Source organism: Muntiacus reevesi, chromosome 10, assembly GCF_963930625.1.
Source record: "Muntiacus reevesi chromosome 10, mMunRee1.1, whole genome shotgun sequence".
Taxonomy (NCBI): Eukaryota; Metazoa; Chordata; class Mammalia; order Artiodactyla; family Cervidae; genus Muntiacus; species Muntiacus reevesi.
In genome coordinates, this window is record NC_089258.1 from 58721449 (window position 1) to 58737908 (window position 16460).

General features: G+C 35.7%; 1 long non-coding RNA gene across 1 annotated transcript; it reads left to right on the forward strand.

Annotated features, from left to right (window-relative positions):
* Positions 1-571: 571 nt before the first annotated feature.
* LOC136176264 (uncharacterized) lies at positions 572-14055 on the forward strand. Its single transcript, XR_010664564.1, has 5 exons — positions 572-629; positions 1300-1385; positions 7768-7848; positions 10796-10917; positions 13949-14055. It is a non-coding gene; the product is annotated as an uncharacterized lncRNA (long non-coding RNA).
* The last annotated feature ends 2405 nt before the right edge of the window (positions 14056-16460 follow it).

The window sequence follows — 16460 nt, forward strand, 5'->3', positions numbered from 1 at the left end:
CTGCAATTTTTTTTTTTTTTTTTTGGCTTCACTGTGTAGCATGTGAGGTCTTAGTTCTCAGACCAGAGATCAGACTCCTGCCCCCTCAATTGGAAATGTGGAATCTTAACCACTGGACTGCCAGAGAAGTCCCTGGTGTGGTAATTCTGTGTTTCACATTTTGAGGAACTGCCAAAATCTTTTCCAATGTGGCTCTACCATCTTATATTCCCACCAGCAATGTATAAGGGCTATAATTTCTACACATCATGACTTGTATCTTAATTATTATTCACATATATATCTCTTCCAATAGACTGAAGAATGGGCTCTATTATGAGTTGATTTTCATTCATTGTTATACAATCAGCATTCTCTAAAATTACGTAAAAATTTGAGGAGAGAGGAAAGATTGAGTTTGTATATAAATTTATAATTAATAATTAAGATTTTTTGTTTTCCATAAACTAATGTTTTCTGACATTCTTAACAGGTGGGTTTTAATGTGCTTTTTAGCCAGACTGCCACACTTATTACTACTGGTACTTAACATCTTAAAATAATAACTTTGCCAATATTTTCTCAGGATTATGACCAAAGTGCCATGAGAATGTGAAGTAGCAATATCATTTCTGGACTTTTTTCTTAAAGTAAGTCATATTCAAATAATTATGTCCTTAGCAGTGATTTCATGAATGGAAAGGCAAATTTATGTTCAGCAATAGTTGTGAGCAAGAAACAAAGGAGAATTTAGAAAACAGTCTAAGCTCAAAATCATTTAAACTAAAAATGAAACTATAAAATGATTTTTTCTCAAATAAAAGCTATTAAACAATATACTTTTGCACAATGTACATTGAACTTACCCACGGCCTTGTCTGTTTTACAGAACAGTTTCAAAATTTACATAGATGATACGAATTACACAGAAATTCAGAGGGATGACTTTATAATATGTACAATTCCATACTGTAATCTTCATCTCACAAGAAGGCATGGGTGACTTAGAAACTCTTCTGTCTAGGACCAAGACATCCATCAATGAACCAGCAGCATTTATTGATCACATCCCAGAGCATCAGTGTTCTTTTAAAGGCATCTTTGGATTAATGACTAAAACAAAATATTAGTGCAGCAAAAAAAGAGGCTCAGAAATTGTTCTGACTACAAATTTGGATTTTAAAAATATTTCAAAATGCTTTAACATTATAATGACAGGATATTTGGCTGTACTAGATGTATATCTATGAGTCTCCATATTGTTTCACAATAAATTCTTCTAATTTGTGTCATTGATTTTTTGACTTTTAACTCTTACAGGTTTAATATTTCCCCAGACCATCAGCTATATAAGGGCATGCTCTTGATAGTAAATCTTCAATGTAATCATACGGATTCCAGCACAGGTATGTTAGATTTTTAGAACCAATTTTTCTTGGTGGTCTGACTTGAAAGATATTACATATAGAAAGAGAATCAATTATCCTTACAAAGATAAAAAAAAAAGATTCTAGGTTAGCAAATCCACATTTCCTCACATATATTAACAATAAAATAAACCCTAATTCTGAAATTCCCTTATGTTTTTATGTAACTTTTTTATGAATACAGATATTGAAATGGATAATATAACTGTTTATCACTGGGTTTTATTAACGAAAAACAAAAATCTTTCCAGTGGCAAGACCAAGGAAAGGTATATAGTTTACAAAACACAATTTTTACATATAGTTTTTCTCTTAATACAATAAGGAAAGAATTCAGAGGGGTCCATTCTATTCAAAATGTAAGAAAATGCCTACTATGAACTGTAACTTAATTTTTCTAGTTTGCTACCCAAAGTTCTGGCTTATAGCAGATCTGACACTTTAAAAATAGGAAGAAAAATAAAGTGTCATAGGAAAGTACTCTTGAAACATAATTTAATTAAAATCCTTTCAAATGATCATTTCCTTCAGTTATATTATGGTTTTGAATCATATAATAATTTATCACATTTTTTAACAGCAAAAAGATTAGCCAGGAAAAGTACTTTAAGACTCATGCAGCTCAGATTTTTATTTTCATGGCAAGAAACTACTGTCCATATTTTTAAGGTCTTATTTTCAATGAAAACTCAAAATCAAATTGTGCAACAGCATTTAACACAATAAGAACATAAATTAAAAAGAATAATTCCTATTGTTTTGTGTTACATTGTTTGATGGGGGACCTGCCTATGAGGGAGCTAGGTTATGAACTTTTATTGCTACTTTCTAATTTGTGTCATTGATTTTTTGACTTTTAACTCTAACAGGTTTAATATTTCCCCAGATCATCAGCTATATAAGGGCATGCTCTTGATAGTAAATCTTCAATGTAATCGTACGGATTCCAGCACAGGTATGTTAGATTTTTAGAACCAATTTTTCTTGGTGGTCTGACGGCTATGTTTCATGAGTTTACAGTGTGGATAGAGTTACTGTGTCTCAATCTACAAATTGATTAAAGAGAAACAGATAATGATTCTAATTGCTTAGAAATTTAACTTTGAGTCCGTCGTCGCATGGAGAAGCCATTTTACTTCACTGTAATACTGTGCATTTGCCATTATTGTGGGGTTTTTTTGGTGCATATTCTCTACACTTACATAAGATGGCTATTACATGTAAAATTTCAGGTAGATTAATACAGGTCTAAAAATTCAAGTGTATAATAAGTACTCTCTGGTAAACTACAAGTACTTCTAAGTAAAATTAGTCTTGAGCTTGGTTTGCAATTGTTCACCCTTTCCTACGTAATCTTCTCCTTTACAACAAAAACATAAGCATTTGTTCATCTGTTCACCAATTGGATATTCATGCACACCTACTGTACGCCGAGCATGATTCTGGGCATTGGAAAGCGCATGGTGAATCAGAGAGGTGAGTCCCCCGCTCTCAGGGAGCTCACAGGCTAATGGGAGAGACAGCCAGCCAGTTAATTAACAAAAGAACAATAAAATAACGATCAAAGTGCTATAAAAATCAAACAAGGTAATATGGAACAGGGAGTTTGGGATATTTCATGAAATGGGATAGTTAAGAATGACCATTCTCCGTAGATGGCATCAGAGCTGAACCCTCCATAATGAGAAGCAAGAAAGAAGGCAAAGATCTTAGAACGCTTCCTTCCTGGCAGAGGAAACAGCAAAGTAAGGGTCTGTGCCTGTGATCTACCATCATTTGCATTCACTTAGCTAAGGTTCTTTGCATAAACATTTTACTCATGCTAATAGAGCATAATTGTGTCTGTAATTATTAATTTTACTCAGAGGATTGTGTAATTTGGAGAAAAGACTGATTGATGATCTTTACCTTTACTTGCAAGGATAGCATACTGTGTTTTACTGGTACAAGTAGCAGTTAGGGTAGAACTTCCCTGAATTTTCAGACTAGATCCTCCCTTGAGATTTGGGGTGCTGAGAGTCATTATATAGAAAGTAGGGGAAAATGGCCTTGGGAGATGAGAGAAGAAACCAGAAGAAATGTTAGCTTCTAGTCTAAAACAGCAACAAAACTCTGTCATGTTTCCGGTTTTGTTTTGTAAGGAAAATCAAGGAGTTTATTTTCTGAACTGTCATCGTTATCATGCTGAACTGTCATGTTCATTTCTGTCCTTAAGAGGTGTGCAGTTGCATGAATGAATTCTTTAAAAGTAGAAATTTCTGACTATTGTTCCAAGGATTTTCAAATTAGCCTCTGCTCTTGGTCACAGTACAATAAACAATGTGATTATAAAGCTACCTTTTATAAAGTTTCACACACATTATGTGTAATATATACACACATAACACATAGGCATAAATATATGTATATTTATATCAGAATTACTGAAATCATCTAACACCACTGATTAAAACAGAAAAACAAAATTAAAATGATACACCCCAAAGAAGTCAAACCCATCAGGTGTCTGATTAGCCACACCTAGACGCTTGCACTCAAAATGTGCAATCACACAGTCTCCTCTCTGAAAAAGGAAAGGCTGGTGAGATCAAAGAGCTTGGCTGAGCTCACATGGAATCATAGTAGTTGGTGTGAGAACAGAACCTAAGACTTTGGGCAGTCAATTCAGTTCAGAGCTCCCTGCCAGGGAAACGGGCCAGCTTGGGAGGCAACTGTACAGACAATAGCCTTATCCTTTCTTTACTTTCCTAATTTGATGATTTTTTTCTTGCCATAATAGTTAAGTAGGATACTTTGGCAGGCACTTAAAAAGAGGGGTGCCAGCTAAAAATGCAGGAGTCAGTGGGTGATTCTGCTGCAGGATTGATGAAGAAGTGAGTATTGATCATGTTTAGAGGCAGAAAGGGCCGTGGCTTCAGGAGTGTCCAGTGTTGCCGAGTTGCTGATAACCCTGACCTCCGTGTTTCTCTGTTGGAAAATAATTACAGGGCTGAATTGCCCTTAACCATGATCAAAGGGGGAAAAAAAGATTGTGTTTGAAGCACTGCATTTTTTTTTTTTGCTTTATTTTAAAAATTTTCCTTATCAGTACAGCTTTTTTTTTTTATCATGGTTGTGAAAACTGTTCCATAATGTCAGGCTACTCTGTATGTTTTCTTATCTTGAAAAATAGTAACGAATAATGACTGTTTTTTTTTCCAGTTTCTTATCACCCTAGTACAACCAATTATACCTAATCACAAACCACTGTTTTTAATACATAATATTTTTGAATAGTGTTAGTCTTAAGCTAGATATTTGTTCTATAGTTACAGCTGTAGGGACTGTTTCTGAATATTCTCTGAAACATTTTTTACAAGTCAGATAAGACTAGCCAACATCATTGTTCTACCAAATCTTCCTTATTCCTGACAAAATGCCTTTGTCAGCCTCCTGAACTTCAATATCTGTGTGTGTGTGTGTGCGCGCACACGCATGCGTGTGCTCAGTCATGTCCGACTCTTTGTGACCCCATGGGCTTCTCTCTCCATGAGGATTCTCCAGGAAAGAATACTGGAGTGGGTAGCGAGGCCCTCCTCCAGGGGATCTTCCCAACCCAGGGATCAAGCCCAGGTCTCCCGCATTGCAGGCGGATTCTTTACTGTCTGGGCCACCAGGGAAGCCCTCCAGGGGGTAGTAACTGGCAAATTCTAAGAGGTATAAAAATATATGTGTGCTGTGTGTATGAAGGACCTGAGAGGATTACACATGCATTTTCAAATCTCACATCCTCTAAAATATTTCTTTGTTATAGGATTCCGTACTCTAGGTGATTATTTATTAATCAGTATAAACTCCTGGAGAAAGGGGCTGTGGGTTATTCCTCTTTCAATGCCCAATGGATCACCCAGATCCTGGCCCAAGGGCAGATTTTAATACATGTTTATGTGATTCAGAATCATTCATGTTCTATCATCTTACGGAACAAGTTTCATCAACCAAAGTATGTGTATCTTTGTAAGTGAAGTATCTCATAAAATCAGTTATCTGATGTACAATTTTATGTATATATTCCTTTTTTAGCTGAACTGTTGCAAGTGCTAAGCACTAAAATCAGTTAAGTGATACTAGATAATGATTTTCTCAATGTTTCAGTTATATAGTCTCCAATACATGTACCTGTATTTACAACAACATTCATGGATCTTATAATAATTGGCAGAAGACCAGAAATATGCTTTCCATCACTCTGAGTATCTTCTAGATCTCACCTTGTGAGTGACTTCATGAACCTGGATCTTCCTCTACCTTTTCCCCACCAGCCATAGCTCTCTCTGTTTCATCTGGACTAATTTTACAAAAACAAAACAAAACCTCAGAATCAATTGGCAAGTGATTACAAGTCATTAGCTTCTTGCTGGGTTAATTAGAAGTCATTAACTTTAAGGGTTAAGACACTGAATATCTGTGTCTTGAGTTTCTGAACTTAATTTGAAACTATACATGAAAGAGAACATCTAAGTATCTTTATGAAAATATATTTAAAATGTAATACAAGCGTACATCCTGAAAACCCCAGTAGCGTTCCAAAATAAACACACATACAAAACTAAAACTCAATTTTGAAAAATGTGACCTCCTATTGAGTTGGATGCTATCCAAAAAGACTGTTGGATCGATTCCTGTTAACCAAGGTGGTTTTCCCAGAGGCAACCAGGTACTAAAGTTCCAGCTCCTTTGTCCTAGAAATGTATTGGCTACTATAGAGCACTTGTGTTATCCAGCATTACCTGCAGAACACACATACTCACACAAATACCCATACATACCTAATTTCTTGATAACATGAAAATAAAAGGCAGAATAGAGCTAAAGATGGAAAGACAAGCTTTAGAAAGTATTTGCCTCCTTCACAGTACTTCAGTCTATACCTGGCATTTGATAACTTATATATTTATTCCTAGCATAGTTAAGCTAATTTTGTTCAGCATTCATTGGGCATTTAAATTATTATATTTAATAGTTTTGTAACAGTATACTAAGTCTGCATAATAAGAAACTTATTCAAAGTACTTTGTATGAAAATTTGATAAATTTTAAACTGTAATGATTTCAGATGTCAAAAGCATGTTATAATAATTTACAATTTTGGTTCAAAGCTTACCTGCACTTAGATTTTGAATCTCACTCTCACTCAATATCTGCACCTATCTCCAAAAATGTGTATGTATTAAACACATGCTGTTTTCTCATTAATTGAAAATATATTATCAATTATTAATTAAAATGATAAACTAGAGAATTGGACAATCTTGGCTTTGAAGACGATCTCCACCAAGCATTGGATTTTCTATAATCTTGCCATGATTTCAGTTTATTTTCTTTCCAGTCTTTATAATTTTATTTTTCTTCGTTAAGTGAACTGGGTAATGCCTCTGATACTATGCTAACTTGCTGCTGTTAATGAGCATCTTAGTCTTACTCCCAAATTCATGCAGAAGGCGTTTAAGCTTTCTCCAATAAATATGATGTTAAGCATAGTTTTTTGTAGATGTCCTTTTTCAGACTGAGGAAGATAACTAAAAGAGTAACTAGAATAGAAGGCACCAGAGTGTATTGCTATTGGTGTGGTACCATTTTGTAAAAGTTCTCTTTCACCTTTTATACATACCTAAATAAGTATAAATAACACACACACACAATGTGAGTTTTGGGCTTGAAAAGTGTTTGAAAGCTGTTGCCCTAGAAAGACCCAATTCAAAACAATTCTCTTTATAGTCTTGCTGTTGTTGCTCTTTCTTGCCAATTCATCATTGTACCTACACCTTCTATTCTACCAAACTGCAAGTTTAATAGGCTGCTTCTTGTATCAAAGCGCAGTATGCTTATACACAAACATACAAACCACAAAATGCGGCTCAAAGACTGTTGGTGTGAAACGTTTCTGTACCCTTTATTCAGGTCAGAAGTATCAGGACCTTAGATGTTTCCTTCATGCTTTTCCCCAGTCTCTGATTCTCTTCCCAAATAACCACTACTCTCCTGACCTCTAACATCATGGATTACTTTTGCCTGTTTCGATCTGCATATAAATTAATATAAATAAGTGCTCTTTATTCTCGATTTTCTCTGTCATCTTTGCTCAATATTATGTTTATGAGATTTATCCATGTTATAGTGAATGGCATGATTTTGCTCATTTTCTTTGTTGGATGATATTCTTTTGTATAACTCTTTGAAAATCTAGTTATCATTAGAAGACTGATGTGCATCTGGTTGATTTTTGGCTGCTACAAACAATATAAATACTCTTTTTGAAGATTGTTTGATGTGGATCATTTTTAAAGTCTTGTTACAATATTGCTTCTGTTTTATGTTTTAGTTTTTCTGCTATGAGGCAAGCACCCCTACCAGGGATTGAACCTGCAACCCCAGCATTGGAAGATGAAGTTGTAACCTCCAGGCAAGTCCAACTATATATATTCTTGCACATACCTTTTAATAAACATACTTCTTTAAGGCATATATTAGAAATGGAATTTCTGAGTTTTATGTGTTTCATTAATATTTGCTATTTATTTGTTCCTTTGTATCTTATCCCTCTGAGTTCTCCCACCCAACTCCCATCCTCTCTCTGAAAGCAGCGTTGCTTCGTGGCTTCCAGGCACTTCCATGCCATTTAGCTCTGGATCATTCAGGCTAGGAGAAGTGAGACAGAGCCACTGAGCTCATTCTTGCAAGCAGCCCCTCAGCCTCTCTCATTACTTCTGTTTATTTTGTATGGAGGAGGTTGTTTGCTGCTTTAGTTTTTTAACATTGGAGTATTGTGGGTTGTGATTAGTGTTGTAGATGATTTCCACAACACTAATTTACTCTCCTATCAAAAATATGGGAGATATTGTTGCTACATAACCCTGACAACACTTACAACTGCAGTTTCTTATATTAAATTTAAATACATTATATTTATTCTGGTAAGTGTTAAGTCCTATCTCTATCCTTAACTGTGGCAAAAACAAAACAAAAACCAAAGACAATTTTTACTCTGTGGCTTCACTTTCATTGGCGTTGAACAGAATACTGTAATTCTAAAATATCTTCCTGTCTATTTAATGCATTTCATGTTTAGTTTAAGTAGTCTTTGCCTAAACCAAGATAATTCAAATACGCTCCTATGTTTACTTCAAGAAACCTTATTATTTTACAGTTAACATTTAGATCTATAATTTACCTAAGTTTCTTCTTGCATATAATGTGAATTAGGTATAGAGATTTTATATATATTATATATATATATTTCCAATTTCCCCTGTATCAGTTTTCAAAAGGTCTGTACATTTCCTCTGAGATGAAGTGCCATCTTTGTCGTAAATTTAATTCCATCTACATGTGTCTATTCTGGACTCTTACGTTCCATTTGTGTATTTTTTCCTCCTTGCATTGTCATATTGTTTTAATTGCTATAACTTCATGTCTTGAAATACAGAGGTAAGGTTGTTAGCTTTGGTTTTCTCCTTAAGATTGCTTGGCTGACATTGTTTCAGCCATGACTGAGTAGCTTATAAGGTTAACCCTCCTGCTGATAAGGATATGAAACCTTGAGAAAATATAAAAAACAACTCTTTGAATATATCAGAGAACAAGGACACAGAAAGTACTTGAGAAAAAGAAATCAGGAATTACCTTGGTTTATTCCCTCAGGGCAACAGCCGAAGCAGACAGTAAGACCTTCAGGGTACTCTGAAGACCAGGGTGTAGGTAACCAGAATTATCAAAATTTGAGGGGCAGAGACAGAGAATGCCATGACAGTGAGTCCCTGAATTTGAACACAAACTTATCTTAAATCTTTTATATTTACCCATATATTTATCATTTCATGTATTCGCTATTCTTTCCTTCCTAGTTTGGGTGTTATTTCTCTTTATTCTGAAAAATCCCTTTACTATTTTTTACAGTGAAGATTCACTAGCCGTAAGTTCTCTCTGGTTTTGTTTATCTGAATCTATTTAACTCATATTTGAAGGATACTTCTGCTAGAAAAAAGAGTATTATAATTCTGGCTGTTAGTTTTTTTTTTTTTTTTTCCTTAAAACCCTTTAAAAATGCCATTTCATTGTCTTCCAGACTTTATTGTTTTTGCAATTATTCTCAATTAAATAGTTTTTCCTCTGTATAAGGAAATATACAGTCTTTTCTTCTGACTACTTTTAAGATACTTTATTTTTGATATGCAGCAGCTTGATTAGATGCGCCTAGTTGTGGTTGTCTTTGCATTAATCTTGTTCTGGGTTTGCTGAAATTCTTGGATCTGGATTGATGGTTTTTAACAAATATGAAGAAATACTCTCTCTGGCATAAAACATACATGAAATGTTATACTGCTTAATGTCATTCCACAAGTAACTGCATTTAAAAAAAATATTCTCTGTTCTTCAGATTGGATAATTTCTAATTTTTTATATTTAATTTCATTGTCCTTTCTTCTGTAGTTGTCAATCTGCTGTCAAGTTCATCTAATGAATTTTTATTTCAGATTGCATACTTTTCAATTCTAGACTTTTTCCATTTGATTCTTTATAATAGATTTAATTGTTATGCTAAGACTCCTCATATATTTACTTACTAGGTCACCTTTTCCTTTAAATTCTTAAAGATATTTATTATAGTTTTAAATTTTTTGTCTGGTAATTTCATCATTTCATATTAAATATTACCTGTCTATGAAAGGACAGCCTACTATTTATATTCATTTTATGCATTCATATCATACTTAACTTTTTCTTACATTTTTTGATATTTCTAAGCCACAAGGCTCATCTGAGAATTTTTTCAAATTGTCATAAATCAAAAATTTTTCCAATATACTTATTGAAAAAAATCTGTAATATAAGTGGACCTGCACAGTTCAAACACATGCTGTCCAAGGGTCAATTGTTTATTAAACATGTTGGCTTCTTGGTATACTTAGAATCCTTGCTTCTCAGATTTCCTTCTCCAGGGAATCTTCTGGACCCAGGGATGGAACCCTTGTCTCCCGCAATGCAGGCAGGTTCTTTGCCATCTGAGCCACCAGCGAAGCCTGCAAATGTGCATAGAGACCCCATATCATCAAATGAAAATGAAAAGCAATGTTTTAGAGCTTTGTTAAAAAATTCGAAGTGTCTTCCTCTTCAAAGATAATGATTTAGTGAGCAGACAGACAATAAATTTCCAAAACTAATTTGGTGTAATGAAAATATACGTGAGCTGTTGATCAGAAGTTTTGATTTCTACTAAAAATGAAGTATAATTCTGTAAGCTTCAGTTTTCTTATCTCTAAAGTGAATGGATTAGATAAAATCATTTTGAAGGTATAATTTAGACTCAAAATATCATGACACTAATAACAACTATATTTTCATTTTTTAAGTTGGGTTTAAAGATAGGTGAAAAACAGGATGGAATCACTGGAAGCAAGAATGGAGATATCACAGTGAGTTTTGGAGGCCAGGGAAGAGCCTGCAACCCATGGGTATTTTTTCTTGCCTAAAGGTAAGACATGTGGATGAATCAGAACAGAGTATCTTAATTCCTAATTTATACTGAATACACAATCTGTGAATAGAAACACATATACTGTTTTCTGTGTAGTTTCTGTGGCTGCCTCCTGATTGGTAGCATGTGTGGATTAGCATAAAGGGATTTCGTGTTTTGAGAGCTCAGAGACATTATCTGATTATTTAATACTTCTTTGACTGATGCTGAAACCAGATAACAGTAACCTGGTATTTGTCACTATTCAAATCTTACCTCAAGTGCTCAGTGTAATCCTCGTAATCTTAGCAAAGAGTTACAATAAAGATCAAGCTAACACCTGACAACTGTTCAACATTTCATTTGTTTTTAAAATACAAAGCAAACATTCAGATTGAATTATTGCCTTAATCCACACGGATCACTTTAGTCATGGGCAAACTAGATGAAAGTCAGCGAGACTCAATACTACAGCTCTAAAAAGATTTTGCCACTCCAATGTTTAATAATACAAACTCAAACTGCATATTTTTAATGCACAAACTTTGAAAAAAGCCACTGCTAACATGTGGACCCTTCAGTCATTCTGTAAAGGTAATTGGGAAGAATGTATCAGATGCAGATTAAGTATTTGTCCTGGAGTCTCTCATTGACAGAAAAGTGAAATTCCCAAGGAGTTATTTTGACTCCACGATAGGTTTTTTTTAGCAATTATCACAGAGTTAGCTGCACTTGGCCCCAAGTAGGCCAATTAATTGTCATGACCCAGAAGGGAGCATAGAAAGGGAAATATTAGAAAGCAAACCCCTCAATTTTCACATCCTAATCACAGCAGTCTGATCTCTAGAAAGACTTTTATGAAAGCAGTTTTGTATTTCTCCAGATCCTTTCAGGCAAATAACCCCAGGGCTCTGATTTCTGCATTCATTCTCTGTAGCCACTGTGGAATGCACACAGCCTTTTAACAAGCCCAAGCAGAGCTGCACTGCTTTTTTTTTTTTCTTTAATAAAATAAACTTTCATTTGTAAAACAAAATATAAATCTTAGAAGTGGGGAGTTTGCAGAACACCCAGATCACAGCCTTGCAACTTTTCCCGCACAATGGAGAGCTTTCCAGGGTTGCGTTCACACACCCACCTGAAACAGAAAGGAACAGTTTACCTTCCTTTGTGACACTAGGCCCTGGAGTTTCTCTAACATGCTTGGAGAATTAAAGGAGAGTAATTAAGGCCTCTTTAGTCTGTCTACTCCTGTGGGCTGGACTCACGGTACAGTGAACTGGGCCTTGAAATATAGTTCAAATAACTTTAGGATCAAAAGGATCAGGGTAATGGGACTTCCCTGGTGGTCCAGTGGTTAAGACTCCACCTTCCAATGCAGGGGGTGTGGGTTCGATCCCTGTTTGGGGAGCTAAGATCCCACATGCCTCATGGCCAAAAAAACAAAGCATAAAACAGAAGAAATATTGTAACAAATTCAATAAAGACTTTAAAAATGTTCCTCTTAAAAAAAAAATACCATGATACTTTTTTAAAGATTTTTTAAGTGCATCCATGAAAACAGCATATGGCAAAATGGCATATAAATTGCTTATAAAAGAAGGATGACTGCCAAAGAATTGATGCTTTTGCACTGTGGTGTTGAAGAAGACTCTTGAGAATCCCTTGGACAGCAAGGAGATCAAATCAGTCAATCCTAAAGGAAATCAACCCTGAATATTCTTTGGCAGGACTGATGCTGGAGCTGAAACTCCAATACTTTGGCCACCTGATGTGAAGAACTGACTCATTTGAAAGGACCCTGATGCTGGGAAAGATTGAAGGCAGGAGGAGAGGGGACGACAGAGGATGGGATGGTTGGATGGTATCACCGACTCAATGAACATGAGTTTGAGCAAGCTCCAGGAGCTGGTAATGGACAGGGAAGCCTGGCGTGATGAAGTCTATGGGTTTGGAAAGAGTCAGACATGACTGAGTGACTGAACTGATCCATAAGTGGACAAAGTGTTGTAGAAGTCAAATATTTCTAGAGAGAATGGGCTAACATGGTGACTTCCCCACTATCTTCTGGGCTTATCATAACTGTATGAGTCAAAGCTACTATCTTCTGGGCTTATCATAACTGTATGAGTCAAAGCTACTATCTTCTGGGCTTATCATAACTGTATGAGTCAAAGCTAGTGTTTGAGATAATTTGTTGTATAGACTGACATTAACTCTAGGAAAAGAAGTCCACAATTATTCCAATCTGGTTACACCTTTTCAGAGAGATCATTTTAAAGGCTCTATTGTTTTTCTTGTTTTGTTTGCTGAAAAATTGCTAGATTTAATTTTCTTTCAACATATGGATTTATAATAAACAAAATGTTTTTATAATGTTATGTAGTGACTCATGATGAATGAATGATTTATAAATTTGTGGCAAGAGAAATAGTAAGTTAATCAGCATAGATTGACTTTTTAAAAGAATCAATTAAAGCTTATATATTAACCTGGGTTAGATCACTATATAATAGAAATCACTTATATATAAATGTATGAAGTACAAGGCAAAATTTACCCTCCCTCTGTAAACCAAGCTGGCCCTGAGCATATGGTTTTCCTTTTAATTATCGCTTAATAGTAATTCTGGGCCTTACTTTTAAAGAGCATTGGCAACATAACTTGGCACAGAAGTTGACATATTTTGCTTATTGGCAAGCTCTCTTTAGCTTCTTTCCTGTATTATTGTGTTTCTTTAAACAAATCTGTCAATATTCACAGAACTAGATAAATTAGAATTGGAAAAATTGTTGTGGAGGATGGAGACTTTCCTCTGACTCAGGCCAAATTACTGTTTACAGACTTTTTTCTTATTGTTTGGCCTGGCTTTGTGACAACACGAAGAGTAACGTATGTGATATCACTTTCTTTTTTCAATATTCATGTCTATCTAGGATTCCCTAGTTGAGTTCTGACTATTTTCAATATTTTTGCTTCTCATTACATATTTTTTCCAAATTGAAGCCTTTTAAAATTACATCTAATAACTTTGCTTTTTATTTTCTAGGCTTTCACATTCCACCAAAGAAATCACATATGGTAGTATTGTTGGGGAGTCCATTCAACAGACTTATGGAAAAATCTATGGAATCATTCTATTGCAAATTATTCAGTTGCCAGAATTCCCTTCTAGAACGAAGTGGAACAGAAATGCATAAACAGGTAAAACTTTTTTTACCTATAAGGTGCACCACATGTATGCTGTGTACATACCTGTGAGAGGGTGGCGTGAGTTGTAATTGAAAAGACCAAGCCTTTACCTGGAATAGATGCAGTTAGTGCAGTTGCTTTAGAAATCCTGGAAGAATGAAATGCATTCTTCACGAACAAGTATAAGTATCCTTTTCTTCTACTTCCCAGGTGAATGATGTGGAAGAAATGTTAGACCTATTACAGAAGAAATTTATCTGTACTTCTAAACATGCATAACTATGGTTGTCCCCCTGCAGCCCTGAGGTTAAATATACAATTTATTTTGGGAAAGAAGAGCGAAGGTATATTAAAAATTTTAATGTGCTTTTTCTAAAAATGGAATCCACTACTACGGCCACATGCATCCAGCTTTCTGTTAGGATATTCCGGCTCTTTCTGTAGAAAGAGCCATCAGTGTCTGAGAAGGAGAGGACCCGGGCATCTCTCTGAGACGTGGTTTTGTTTTCTGCGGGCGGTGCTACCGTGGCTCCAGCTTACCTGACCACCGCAGGTCCTCCTTCGGGATCTATCACACTTTGAAGGAGACAGGTTGAATAAGACGGGGTCCTTGTGCTCAAGAATCTTATGCCTTATTAAGGGAAGTAAGACAGACACAGACAAATCTATAAAATCAGGGAATGAGGCAGTATGTGACAGGTGCGAGGTGAGCAGAGCAAATGCAGTATATGCCTCAGGCAGGGGAGACTGAGTCTCACTCAATTTATTTTCACTTAAGTTATACTCCAAGCACTCCAGCTGTATATCATGGGGAGAAAAATATATGATAAAGGAAGATTTCTAAAGCTGGATGATTTAACAGGTCCTTTAAAAGAATTAGCAGAAAATGCATTTTGGCTCACAGCAATAGCTGTATAGAGAAGTTAAGTTTTCCTCGTTTTTCTATATTTGATTTTGCACGCTCCAGAATAGATGGGTTTTCTTTTGACTTTCACTTTGATTTTTTCTCTGTTCTTTCCACTCCTGCTGACCTCTGCAAACACCGCTTCGTTCTATCTGATTCACAGGGCCTCTGGGTCACCTCGGACAAAGACTGGCGTTCAGGGCAGCATCAAGTCACCGACTTCCCTCAAAGGAGAAGCAGCAAGCTGGCGTGGGACTTCGGACCCTGGGGGTGAGATTTGTGACCCTGGGATTCCCAGAGTCGTAAAATTCTTATTTGGGGAATACTACGTAGCTATTTCAAGAGCAGGCCAAGTTCTTTCTAGGAGTTGTAATACACAGCATTGCTTTTTCCGTGAGAAAGTTAAGCTAAGCCCCTCAGGGATGCTGTGGGAATAAGAGCCACAGTGTTGTAACTAATCTGCTTTAAAAGCTGAATTCTTAAAAGATGCATTTTACAATTTTTAAGTCATATTATTTTCACAGTTGATGCACTCAGGGTAAAGGGCCATCCAGGGTATTTTGAAAAGATTATACACTGTATTTTGTCAGAACATTTTTTCCCTATGATTTCATAGGCTCTCCTTCATGGAAGGGGAAAAAAATGTTTCTCTTTCTCCCCCTTCTCTTGCTCTTGTAACTGTACTCAGAATTCTTGGGGAGATAAAAGAGTTTAAAGATGCTTCAACAACTTGCTGGTCTATAGTTAGATTTTGTTTTTCCTATTTAAAGTGTGCAGTACTTTGTAACTGGACTGATATCCGGGCTGGTTGCCCAGTGGAAATTTCAGAAACAGAGGACAGTGTGTTTCTGTATGTTGTTTCAAATAACTCTCCTTGCTTCTTTAGGGAGATATAATAGGCATTCACATTAGGCCAGAAGGTTATTAGATCTCCATGAGGCTCCGTCCGGCTACATGCCATGAATATTATTCTGTCAACACAAACGTCATTAGAATCTGCTAAAATTGAATTACTCTTAGCAGCTTTACAGCTGTCTCACAACATTTGACAACTACCAAGAAATGCATCTTGGCATCAATGAGAATTCTTCACTAGGCCGATTTATATCTAAGAACAGTGGGAAATGTAGGGGAATAACGGTATCACTGTTTCAATGTATAATGTTTACAAAATCGGTACTGAGTTTTTTCTCTCACAGGCTGGGATTGATTTTTCCACCCCCCGCTTCTCCCGGTACCTTTATAGCCCTGGCGACTATAAATAAGTTGCAGGAAAATGACTTCTCTACTGTTTCACGATGCTTTTCTTATCTGACTGCCGCAGCTGTCACGTATCCACATGCTCTTATTTAAGATGTCTCTGGCTGGAAACATTACTGCTTCTGTTCTTCAGTAGCTGAGGAACATGATGATAGTATTTTGTGAATTTAATTCATTTCTTCTCTTTTGCTTTACTACACTGTTA